The sequence below is a fragment of the Sapajus apella genome, unplaced genomic scaffold (genome assembly GCF_009761245.1).
Source record: "Sapajus apella isolate SASKATOON/1434 unplaced genomic scaffold, GSC_monkey_1.0 scaffold5, whole genome shotgun sequence".
Classification (NCBI taxonomy): domain Eukaryota; kingdom Metazoa; phylum Chordata; class Mammalia; order Primates; family Cebidae; genus Sapajus; species Sapajus apella.
Genome location: NW_022436945.1, coordinates 15,515,448 through 15,526,621, shown reverse-complemented (window position 1 = coordinate 15,526,621; position 11,174 = coordinate 15,515,448). Strand labels below are relative to the sequence as shown.

The window sequence follows — 11,174 nt, the reverse complement described above, 5'->3', positions numbered from 1 at the left end:
TGTTTGTTTTGTTGTTGTCACTGGGAACAGGCAGAGAGAAGGCAAGGGTATTTAACATTCGACAGAGAATTGCTGAAAGTCAGAGGTCGGTCCGTGGGGGCTGGGAAGGCTTTGATCGCCAAACTAAGTGTCTAAAAGAAAAGAGAACAGGCCGGTGGCGGTGGCTAATGCCTGTAATCCCAGCACTTTGGGAGGAAAAGGTGGGCAGATCAGGAGGTCAAGAGATCGTAGACCATCCTGGCCAACACGGTGAAACCCTGTCTCTACTAAAAATACAAAAATTAGGGGCAAGCCTGTAGTCCTAGCTACTCGGGAGGCTGAGGCAGGAGAATCGCGTTGAACCCAGGAGGCGGAGGTTGCAATGAGCCGAGATTGAGCCAGGCGGAGGTTGCAGTGAGCTGCCAAGTCCAGCCTGGCGACAGAGCAAGACTCCGTCTCAAAAAAAAAAAAAAAAAAATAGAACCCGAAACATCAGAAACGATATGTACATCGATTGCACTGGACACCCTAACCAACCTGCATATTTGTGTATGTTAAAACACGTAACTATTTTAATACATCCCCAATGAATTCTGCTACTTAGGAGAACTTTAAATAAATCACAAGGAGGCAAATATTGATATAACATTAACTTGAAGTTGGCATTTGGCCGTTATTATTAAACATGTATGAAGTATCTAATTCAATCATTCATCAGTTCAATTTTGTCAATCCACAAATAATTACTGAAGGTCTCATATGTGCCAGCTGCATGATAGGTTTCTGGAATTCCAGAGGAGTTTGCAGTCTAGAAGAAAAGAAAGAAAAGCAAGCTGGCAGTCTCAGGGCGATCGTATGTATGATAGGGGGTCTGGATAGGTGACCCTGGAGGAAGTGACCTCTCTGGGAGGTGTGGGTGTCGGTGGAAGGAAAGCCAGGTCTTGCGGGATTAAGATCCAGGCTCCGGAGTTTGGACAAAGGAAGGCATTGAAGGCTTAAGAAAGGAAGTGGCATGATCAGGCTGCAGTTTGAACAGACTATTCTGCTTGCAGTGGGGAGGATGGCTTAACGAGGCGGTTTAGATTGTGTTGCCAAGACGCTGAGCCAGAAACGGGCTTCTTGGGCAAGCAATTTCTTGAGGGAGTGCTTTCAAGTGAAACCTGTAAGGGTGTGAGGGAAACACAAATAGGACAGGCTCAGAGGAGGTCTGGCCTCAGACTGATCCTGTGGGAAGTCTGGGGCATGTATGGGGACACAGATTGCCCTCTTGAGCGAGGCAAGAGGACCAGCCTTTGTGCCCGCTTATCAGGCAGACGTGGCTGTGGGCTGGCCCCAGCTGGAAGGCAGACCTCCCGGGCTTTTCCAGGTGAGTGGTGCTTTTCTCCAGGGCGAGTCTCAGGAGAAGGGAACAGCTGTCTTGTTAACTGGCAGTATTCACAGCAGTGGGGGTGTGGGTGCCTCAGTCCAGGCAGGAAGAGCTGAAGAGAGAAGGAAGAACCATTTAAAGGGCTCTTGACATCCTCCACATGGGGGAGATTGCTTTCTATCGCTGGAAAGGAAAGGACAAATCAGTTCCTCTAATGGAAAATGCATTAGGCTTTCCTGAGAGAGCCCCCTAAGGAAGGAGAAAGAGCAATAGGACATTACCAGCAGTTTGGCTGAGGGCAAGACCTAAGAGGTGTATCCATCAACCATGAAGAAAAGAGACCCACGGTTCAGAATTAATCAGAGAGAAGGGAGTGGGACTTGAGTAACACAGAGGTATGCGACAGGCGAGCAGGGGCCAGGCTGTGCCAACCTCCTAAAAATAAATAATTCCCTCCTGTTTCCTTCAGAGTGCACAAGGTAATTTGCAAACATTTGCAGGCAAGTTTTCACTGGGCTGAACCGCAGGCAAAGCTCCCACTGACTTCACAGGGAGCTCCCAGGGGACACACAGCAAGGTGAGGGCTTGGTTCTGGGTAATTAAGACTTACGGCACCCTTGTTCACGAAGAAATCCCAGTGCACATCATTGAAATGCAGCAGCCCTGCAGCCCCTCCACGGCCCGTGGCATTAGAAGCCCACTTGAGCTAACATTAATTTCGCTATCCTTCACTTTCTGAAATCAGAGGATGACATCACTTTGATTAAGAGGGACAATCATGTTACAGACAATCAGTAGAGTCAGCCTGTGCTGGTCGGTGTCCTCAGAGCCGCTCACTGATGATGGGGCTGGTGCTCTACGAAACAGCAAGAAATAGGAGTTTGTTGAGGTCGACTCTAATTCCGCTGTCGCCTTCCGAGCAGGCAAATTCTCCCCGGTTGCTCCACCTGCACTCGTTTCTTATATTTTCCTCCTTTTCTGCTTCCCTCTGTGTCCCCTTCTATAAGACACAAAGGTGCTCATGGGCAGTCAGGCCTGGTGGGAGGAAATCTCTGTAGAACACTCTTTGACCCCCCCTCTGGGTTAGGGTGATGGAGGGATGAGTATGTGAATTAGCAAATCTGTGTCAAGAAGCACCACGTGCAGGGTGCTGTGCTGGCCGTTAAGAAGGGTATGAAGAATTCTCCAACACATTCCTAACCCTCAAAGAGACTAAAATCTTGCTGAGGAGTCATATCTCTATAAGATACCCACCAACAGGGGTTGGCAGGGGTGAGCAGCACAGCTGTAGACCAGATGGCCTGGGTTCAAATCCTGGCTCTGCCACACTGGCTGTGTCACCTTATACAATGTCTGTGTGCCTCGGTTTTCTCATCTGTAAAATGGGTATGACAGTAATACCTGTCTCACAGAGTATATGTGAGAAATTGACAAATTAATGGCCAGGCATGGGGGCTCACACCTGTAATCTTAGCACCTTGGGAGGCTGAGGCAGGAGGATCGCTAGGGGCCGGGAGTTTGAAACCAGCCTGCGCCACATAGTGAGACCCTGTCTATACAAAATATATATATAAAATTAGCTGAGCATGGCAAAGTGCACCTGCAGTCTCAGCTACTCAGGAGGCTGAGAAGGGATGATCGTTTGAGCCTGGGAGCTCGAGGCTTCAGTGACATGTGATTGTACCATTGTACTATAACCTGGGCGACAGAGTGAGACACTGTCTCAAATGAAAAAAAAATAATGAAAGAGCTTAAAACATGGCCATTGCTCAATAATTGTGAACAAAGCCACAGACACTTATATTTACTGTGCTAAGTTCTTTGTATGCTTTATCCAATCTAATTTGCAAGCAACATGAGGTGGGTACCATCATTATCACCATTTTACCAACAAATGGAGGCTCAGACAAGTGAAGTGACTTGTATAAAACCATAAAGCTAGGAAGTGATGGAGATGGGATTTGTAACCACGGCCAAGGCACTTAGCTGTTATTCTATGAAGTGTCATTTACAAGAAAACCAATGACGGCCAAATGTTTCAGATACTTTGAGAACAAAGAGCTAATTGGGAAGTGGAGCAATGAAGGAGGGTTTCTGCTGCGTCTTCCATTTGCAGGCAGGAGGTTCATTCATTACAGCCAGTATTTATTGAGCACATGGCACGATTAAGCACAGAGCTGGAGACATCATGAGTGATGCATGGCGTCACCTTGAAGTTGGAAGAGGAAGAAGAATAAATTAATCAAATAGGAGAGGAGAGGGGAGGTGGACTCTGGAAGGATCAGGAGCTTGAAGAGGGTGTGTCCCTTAGGGATGGAAAAATGTGGAAGAAGCAAGGGGAGCAGGAAAGTCTTTCTAAGGAGGTGGGATCTTGAGAGCATGGCCTGGGCAAAGGCTCAGGTATGAGACAGCCTAAGGAAACCCTGAGTTTGTAAGCATCTGAAGCCGTGGGTGGAGGTGCGTAGGATGGTGAGAGATCATGACAGTGACCAGCACCCTTTGAGTGTCACGATGTGTTAAGCATTAGCACGATCTCTTTTATTCTTACACTGGAGTGGGCAAACCATGGCCTATGGGCCAAATCGAGCCCACCACCTGATTTTGCTTGGCAGGTAAACTAAGAATGATTTTTACAGATGTAACACTTGCAATTGACTTTGATGATAGGGAACACTAACTTCAAACCCTAACTAAGCAAAGTGTTATCCTCCCCACAAAAAGAATTCTGTTATTCTCATCAGTAGGCCTGAATTAAAAAAAAAATAAATACAGCAAACCACATTGCCATGTGTGTACCTGTGCAACAATCCTGCATGTTCTTCACATGTACCCTGAAACCTAAAACACAATAAAATATTTAAAATAAATAAATAATTGTCCTTGGTCAGGTACAGTGGCTTGCCCCTGTAATCCAAGAACTTTGGGAGACCAAGGTAGGAGGATCATTTGATCCCAGGAGTTTGAGACCAGCCTGGGCAACATAGCGAGACCCCACCTCTATTCTATAAATAAATAAATAAATAAATAAAATTGTCCTCAATTAATAATACTTTTTTCTGGCTTTATTGAGGTACAATTTATAAATGAAAATTGTACATATTCAAGATATACAACATGACCATTTGGTATGCATTGTGAAATGATTACGACAATTGAATTAACATGTCCATCACCTCACATAGTAACTATTTTGTATGTGTGTGACACTGGAGATCTATTCTCAGCAAATTTCAGGTTTACGATACAGTGCTATTCACTGTAGTCATCACCCTGTACTCTAGAACCCCAGAACTTACGCATCCTGTAAGTGAAAGTTTCTACCTTTTGACCAACATCACAGCAACCCCCACTCCCAGCCTCTGGCAATCACCCTTCCACTCTCTCTTTCTATGAATTCCAATTATTATTATGTTTTAAATTTTACCAGTAAAAACACTGTGGATCTTTATTTTCTCTCTAGTTTTATAAATACCTATGGAGTAGCCTCAATTTTGCTTCTTGACTTGCAACACCAGAAATATTTACTATCTAGCCCTTTGTAGCAAAGCTTGCCGGCCCTTGTTCTTTTCCTTTTTTTTTTTTTTCTTTTTGAGACGGAGTCTCACTGTTGCCCAGGCTGGAGTGCAGTGGCGCAATCTTGCCTCACTCTCTGCCTCCTGGGTTCAAGTGATTCTCCTGCCTCAGCCTCATAAGTAGCTGGGGTTACAGGCACCTGACACCACGCCCAGCTAATCTTTATATTTTTAGTAGAGATGGGGTTTCACCATGTTGGCCAGGCTGATCTTGAACTGCTGACCTCAAGTGATCTGCCCACTTCAGCCTCCCAAAGTGCTGGGATTACAGGTGTGCCACCATGCCCGGCCAGGCATCGTTCTTATTTAAGGATAAGGGAACAGAGGCAGAGAGGGGATGAAGTGGTGTCGCTCAGACCATGGAGCTAAGACCAGGTGGAAGCAGGACCTGGACGCAGGTTGTCTGGACTGGGACCCAATGCTCTGAGCCCACTTCCACCCGGTGTTTACAGAAGTCCAAGGAAGGAACTAAGGGCCAAACTAGGTCAAGAGGGGGGGAATGGAACAGACAAAAGTGCGTGGATGTAGAGACAGGCAAGAAGGGGGCGTCCTGCTGTGCCAGGCTTCTCTGGCTGATCCAGTGTGTCACAGGTCTGAGCTAGAGGCCATGGACACAAAAGGCTTGTTTCCCCTGGCAGAAAAGAATTCCTGGCTGCTATGGGAAGCAGATTTCTCACGTGGATGATTGGAAATATTTACAGTGCTGCAGGAAATGCTGGAGGAAGGGCAGGTCTGGCGGACTGAGGATAGGACAGAAGGAATGTTCAGCATGGACAGGTTGAGCTGGAGATGCCTGAGGCATAAGTGTGTGAAGGAGAGAGGAGAAAAGCATCTGGGCTCTGGAGCCAGGTGTAGAGTTGGGAGTCATTGCAATGGGGGCTGAAACAGGGGAGACTGGAATTAATATGCTAAGGAAAGAAATCATTCCCTCTGCTAACAGGAGTTGAAAGGTTCACCTGCTCAGAAAGGACACAGGAGCAGAGCGCTTTCTCATCTTTGAACTCTGCGGTAGACAGGGATGGGGGTTCATGTTCCTGGGTTCAGTGAAACCTGAAGAAGGAAACAAGGTTATTTTTGAAATGGGTTATCTGTGTCATTGTATGATCTTTCTTGTCACACATAGAAGACGCACACACACCAAAGATCATAAAAGATTTATTTTTTTTAAGCCCCAATGTATATATTAACTTGCACAGAAGGGCGTTGGCTTAAAGAGAATGAAGATTTCCAAGTAAAACCAGAGGAAGAATGCTCGATGTCATTGAGAACGCAGGGAGAATTTCCTTCCAGTGAAGTTTCAGAAAACCAAAGGAAGCAGCAGCCTCTGGTTACATAATTCCTACCTGGGCAAGTGAAAATCTTTGATTATCTATTTATGTCCTGCCAATTCCAGAGCCCAGAGGAAATCAGTCCAGCCTAAAGGAAACTAATTTTGACCACTTCTCCTTTCCTCTCTCTTGTTTCATGGCCTCCTTAACTTTGAGGAGTTTGCCTGTGAGTGCTCCAGGCTAATGTGGTAGTCCACGTAGGCAGATTCCGGAGGAGCAGGCGAGACCAGAGAGGAAGGAACTGAGATGCACGAAAGAAACAGTGATACCACTGCCCAGCCGGGGGATTGCCAGCTGAGAAGATTCTTTTTGTTTTCTATGGGTTTCACCCAGGCTGGAATGTGGTGGTGCAATCATGGCTTGCTGTAGCCTTGACCTCCTGGGCTCAGGCAATCCTCCCACCTCAGCCTCCAGAGTGGCTGAGACTACAGGCACACACATCATGCCTGGCTTTTTTTTTTTTTTTTTTTTTTTTTTTTTGAGACATATCCTCACTCTGTTGCTCAGGCTGGAGTGCAGCAGCACAATCTCGGCTCACGGCAACCTCCGCCTCCTGGGTTCAAGCAATTCTCCTGCCTCAGCCTCCCAAGTAGCTGGGATTAAAGGTGCCCGCCACCACGCCAAGCTAACTTTTTGTATTTTTAGTAGAGACAGGGTTTCGCCATGTTAGCCAGGATGGTCTCGATCTCCTGACCTCGTGATCTGTCCCCCTCAGCCTCCCAAAGTGCTGGGATTACAGGTGTGAGCCACTGTGCCTGGCTATTTTTTTTTTTAAGAGATTACTTCTTGCTATGTTGCCCAAGCTAGTCTTGAATTCCTGGGCTCAAGTGGTCCTCTCACCTTGGCCTCCCAAAATGTTGAGATTACAGGTGTGAGCCACTGTGCCTGGCCTGAGCAGATTCTTATTCCCCAAGAATTCTTAGAGTAAATAAGGAAAAATATATGAGGCTGCCTGAAGTTTTAGAGGGAGTGAGGGTTCACCACTCACACACCTTAGAGGGAGGGAAGGCCTCATAGCCGCACATCTGCTCCCACCCCTGCCCTGGTTCTGCTTGCCCTGTTGTCTTACTCACTCGTTTGCAGGAAGAGCAGCATCTGGAAAGCGGGTGCTGCGGGAAACCTGAGGATGTGGCAGGCCTCAACTAATAACAGGGTGTCCATCTCAAACATACATTTGACCTTTTCCTTGGATAAACAACCCTAGAAGTAGGCCCAGGGACATGTGTCATTTCATGAACCTGATTCTTGCCCAGATTTAATTCTATGAGTGGCCTTCGAGGAGACACTTTGAAAAACTGCAGCCACACTTGGAAGCCACTTGGGTCCCACTGCATAGATTACCCCTTCAGTGTTCTAAATGGAACTGGGGAGCAAATCAACAAGATCTAGGAAATCTGTTTAAAAAAGGAAAAGGTGCAACGTGGTCTCATATCTCTAAGAGAATGCGATTTTCTTGAGATGTCATCGAAAGAGAAAATGTTTGTACAAAATACACAACAGCTGTATCAACTAAGACAATGATCTTTTGTGATTTGTAGGGGGCATATCATGTAGGTGGAGCAGAGATTTGTATATTTATCTCTGAACTGGGTTTGATTTTAATATTATTCTGTCACTTATGCACAGTTCCCAAATGCCTTGTCAGGAGGAGCCAGTTATTAAGTCACTGAAAGTGTCTTATAAAAATAGCAGACAATCTAAACTGTGAATCATTCCATGGGGCCCCAGTGGTGTGAGCACAAGCAGATTCTGACATGAGCTAAACAATTGTGCAAACATGTGCTCCATAGCCTTTCCATGCCAGATTCAGTGCTAACCCTGGGGTGATGAAAATTAATAAGGCGTAGCCTGTGTCTGCAAAGAGTTCACATCCCAGTGAGGAAGGAGCAAACCGATTTTAAAAATACCATGCACAAGAAGGTTAAACCATTAGAGATAAATTAGAAGGGGTCACAGTGAAGTCGCATTGATGAAGCATGGTTCTGTACAAAGCGCTATGAGAACAAGGAAGAAGGGAAATTAACCCAACCTAAGGGTAGCTGGCAAACTTGAAGGCAGAGACATTTGAATGGTCTCTTGAAGGATGAGTAAGAGTTTGAAAGCAGCAAGGGAGTTGTTTTATAAGGTTTGAAGGCATGACTCTGCACAGCTAATGGGGGATCGGAGAAGAGCTTTGTGTGGCTGGACAGAATGGTGTATGTGACAGGGACAAGGGGTGAGGCTGGGAAAGAAAGCAGGAGTGTTTGGGCAGAGCCTGTGTGAATAGGAGCCCAGAAGATTCTCAGGTTAGGAAAGGTGCAAGGAGATTGGTGTTTTACATGGATTCTTCTGATGGCCTCTGAGCTGCTGAGCAGGGCTGCTCAATGAGGCCCACCTTTAATATGATACATGGTGTTGTCATTGTTTTATTTACTAACTCAGAAGATTAGCCCATTTCCTAGTGTCCTTTGCTTAGTCTCAGGGAGTGATTATATTTTAAAACAGCGGTTGGCAAACTATAGCCATGTCCAATTTGGCCCACCACCTGTTTTTGTCAATAAAGTTTTATTGGACCACAGCCATGACCATTCATTTAGTGTTGTCTATGGCTGATCATTGCACTAGGACTGATTTCACAGCAGAGTTGAATAGCCGCAACAGAGACTGATACACAAGATGTAAAATATTTACAATGTAGTTCTTCACAGAAAAGGTTTGCTGACCCTTGCCTTTTGGTTCTCCAAAGTCCTTGCCATCTTTCCCATCAGAGCAGAAACTTGGAAGATAATCTGGAAGGTTTGCCTCATTACCTTCTGTATTGCTCACCTCTGCCTTTAACTAGTGGCCAAATTCAGCTGCTCTCATCAAATCGCTAGTAGCATAGGGTAGAGGATCACATTAAAAAAAAAAAAAAAAAAAAAGAAGAGACAGAGAGTCAGTGAGTGTCAGAAACTGGGCAAGTCTGGTCAAGCCACTCCATCTCTTCTCTGCAAGAGTCCCCACATATGAGGTCGGCAGCCTTCCATGACACGAAGTATATTGAGTGCAGCAGCATTTGATAACTTTTGTCATATCTTCATTGGTAGGACAGAACTGATTAGGTAGTTGTGTTGATCAAACAGCTGCCCCCAAAGCATGTGCATGAATGTGTTGACCTCAATCTTAGGGAAATGTCTGATGTGCTCCTACAAGACTGCAGACTTAGGCTGAGCGTGGTGGCTCACATCTGTAATCCCAGCACTTTGGGAGGCCGAGGCAGGTGGATCATGAGGTCAGGAGTTCAAGACCAGCCTGGTCAACATAGTGAAGCCCTATGCCTACTAAAAATAAAAAAATTAGCCAGGCATGCTGGTACGCGCGTGTGATCCCAGCTACTCAGGAGGCTGAGGCAGTAGAATTGCTTGAACCTGAGAGATGGAAGTTGTAGGGAGCCAAGATCATGCCACTGAACTCCAGCTTGGGCAATAAAATAAGATTTTGTCTAAAAAAAAAAAAAAAGACTGCAGACTTACTCCTGTCCTGTTCAGCATTTTTACTGGCATAAATGAACCAGAAACCATGTTTCTCGATGGCTAAAAGTGGCATTGATATGTCACAATACGTGTTCTAAAGAAATCTTGATCAACTAGAGTAGTGGCCAGAATGTACTATCTGCCACAGAAGCAGTCTCTCCTAAATGAAGAATGTAGGGATCTAGCAGAATATCTGATATTTTCAGATCCTGGGGCAAGAGCACAAATGGAGACCAGCCTGCCATACATCTAAATAGTTGGAAGTTATAAATCAAGACAACAAGTTAAATAAAATGTGTCTTATCCTCCTGCCTTGACAAATAGACCTTCTTCACCACCTGGAAGTTCAAGTTCAAATTCAGAGTTCGCTGACTTCTAAGAGTCTTGATGCGGTAACATGGCAGCATGGGAGAGCAGCCCCTTGTCTCATCCTACCCCCAACTTTCAATGCTTCTATTTTCTAGCCTGCTCCTGGAGTCCTCCGCACTGTCTCGGTTGCTTCCTCTTTACAGCATACCAGTGACATCTGTCATTTGGGGCCACTTGTTTGGCTTGGCTCTCTGGCTTCTCTCTTTAACTCCAATTCCTGCTTTTACCTCTGATTAACTTGTTTCCAGCTTCTTCCGGCAACCCCCGGTCTCGTGCTTATATTTGGCACAATCCCCAGAAAATCATGTCCTTGATGGAGTTACCCCTGGGCTTGGAAAAACAATCTGGTCAACTGCCACCTGCCTTCCAGCGCCTGGATCTTACATGATAATCCCTGACCAGCATCTGAGATGAAAACTGCTTCCTCCCACTCCCAACACCCATGCCAGTGGCTCTTGAACTTAAGCACAAAGGGTGAACACATATTTTAGCAAACCTGGGGCAGCAGGAATGGAGGGTAGTCTCACCTACAAGCAGTGTATTTCTTTGAATTGTAGTGTTTTTATTTTCAAAAGGTCATGTGCTTTAGAGAAAATGTTTTAATCCCTGAAATACTGTTTATGTGTAACGTAACTTCCAAAAACTACACAGAAAATAAACATACAGTTTAACAAATTATCACAAAATGTACAACTTCCAGGTAAACAAATCCTTCACTATCTTCTCCCCAAAGGAATCCAACCACTCTTCTGACTGCTAATACTATTATTTGGTTTTACCAGTTCTCAAATTTATGTAAATATAATCAAACACTATGAATTCTTTCGTATATGGTTTCTTTCATTCAACGTAATGTTTGTGAGATTCATCTGTGATGCCATGTGTGGTCCTAGGTCACTCATTCTCATGATATATAAGATGCCATTTTATGAGTACACCAACATTTATTGTTTTTTTTTTTTTTTTTTTTTTTTGTTTGGGGTTTGCTCTTTTTTCCCCGGCTGGGGTGCAAATGGGCGATTTTTGGTTCACCGAACCCTCCCCCTCCTGGGTTACGAAATTTACCTTC

General features: G+C 45.3%; 1 long non-coding RNA gene across 1 annotated transcript in view; it reads right to left on the bottom strand.

Moving 5' to 3' along the window:
* Positions 1 to 2,057: 2,057 nt before the first annotated feature.
* The window catches only part of LOC116547795, a 29,613-nt gene continuing 20,496 nt past the window's right edge, over positions 2,058 to 11,174 (bottom strand). Inside the window, exon 2 of the long non-coding RNA XR_004267183.1 lies at positions 2,058 to 2,201. This is a non-coding gene — a long non-coding RNA (uncharacterized LOC116547795). The remainder of the gene's footprint in view (positions 2,202 to 11,174) is intronic.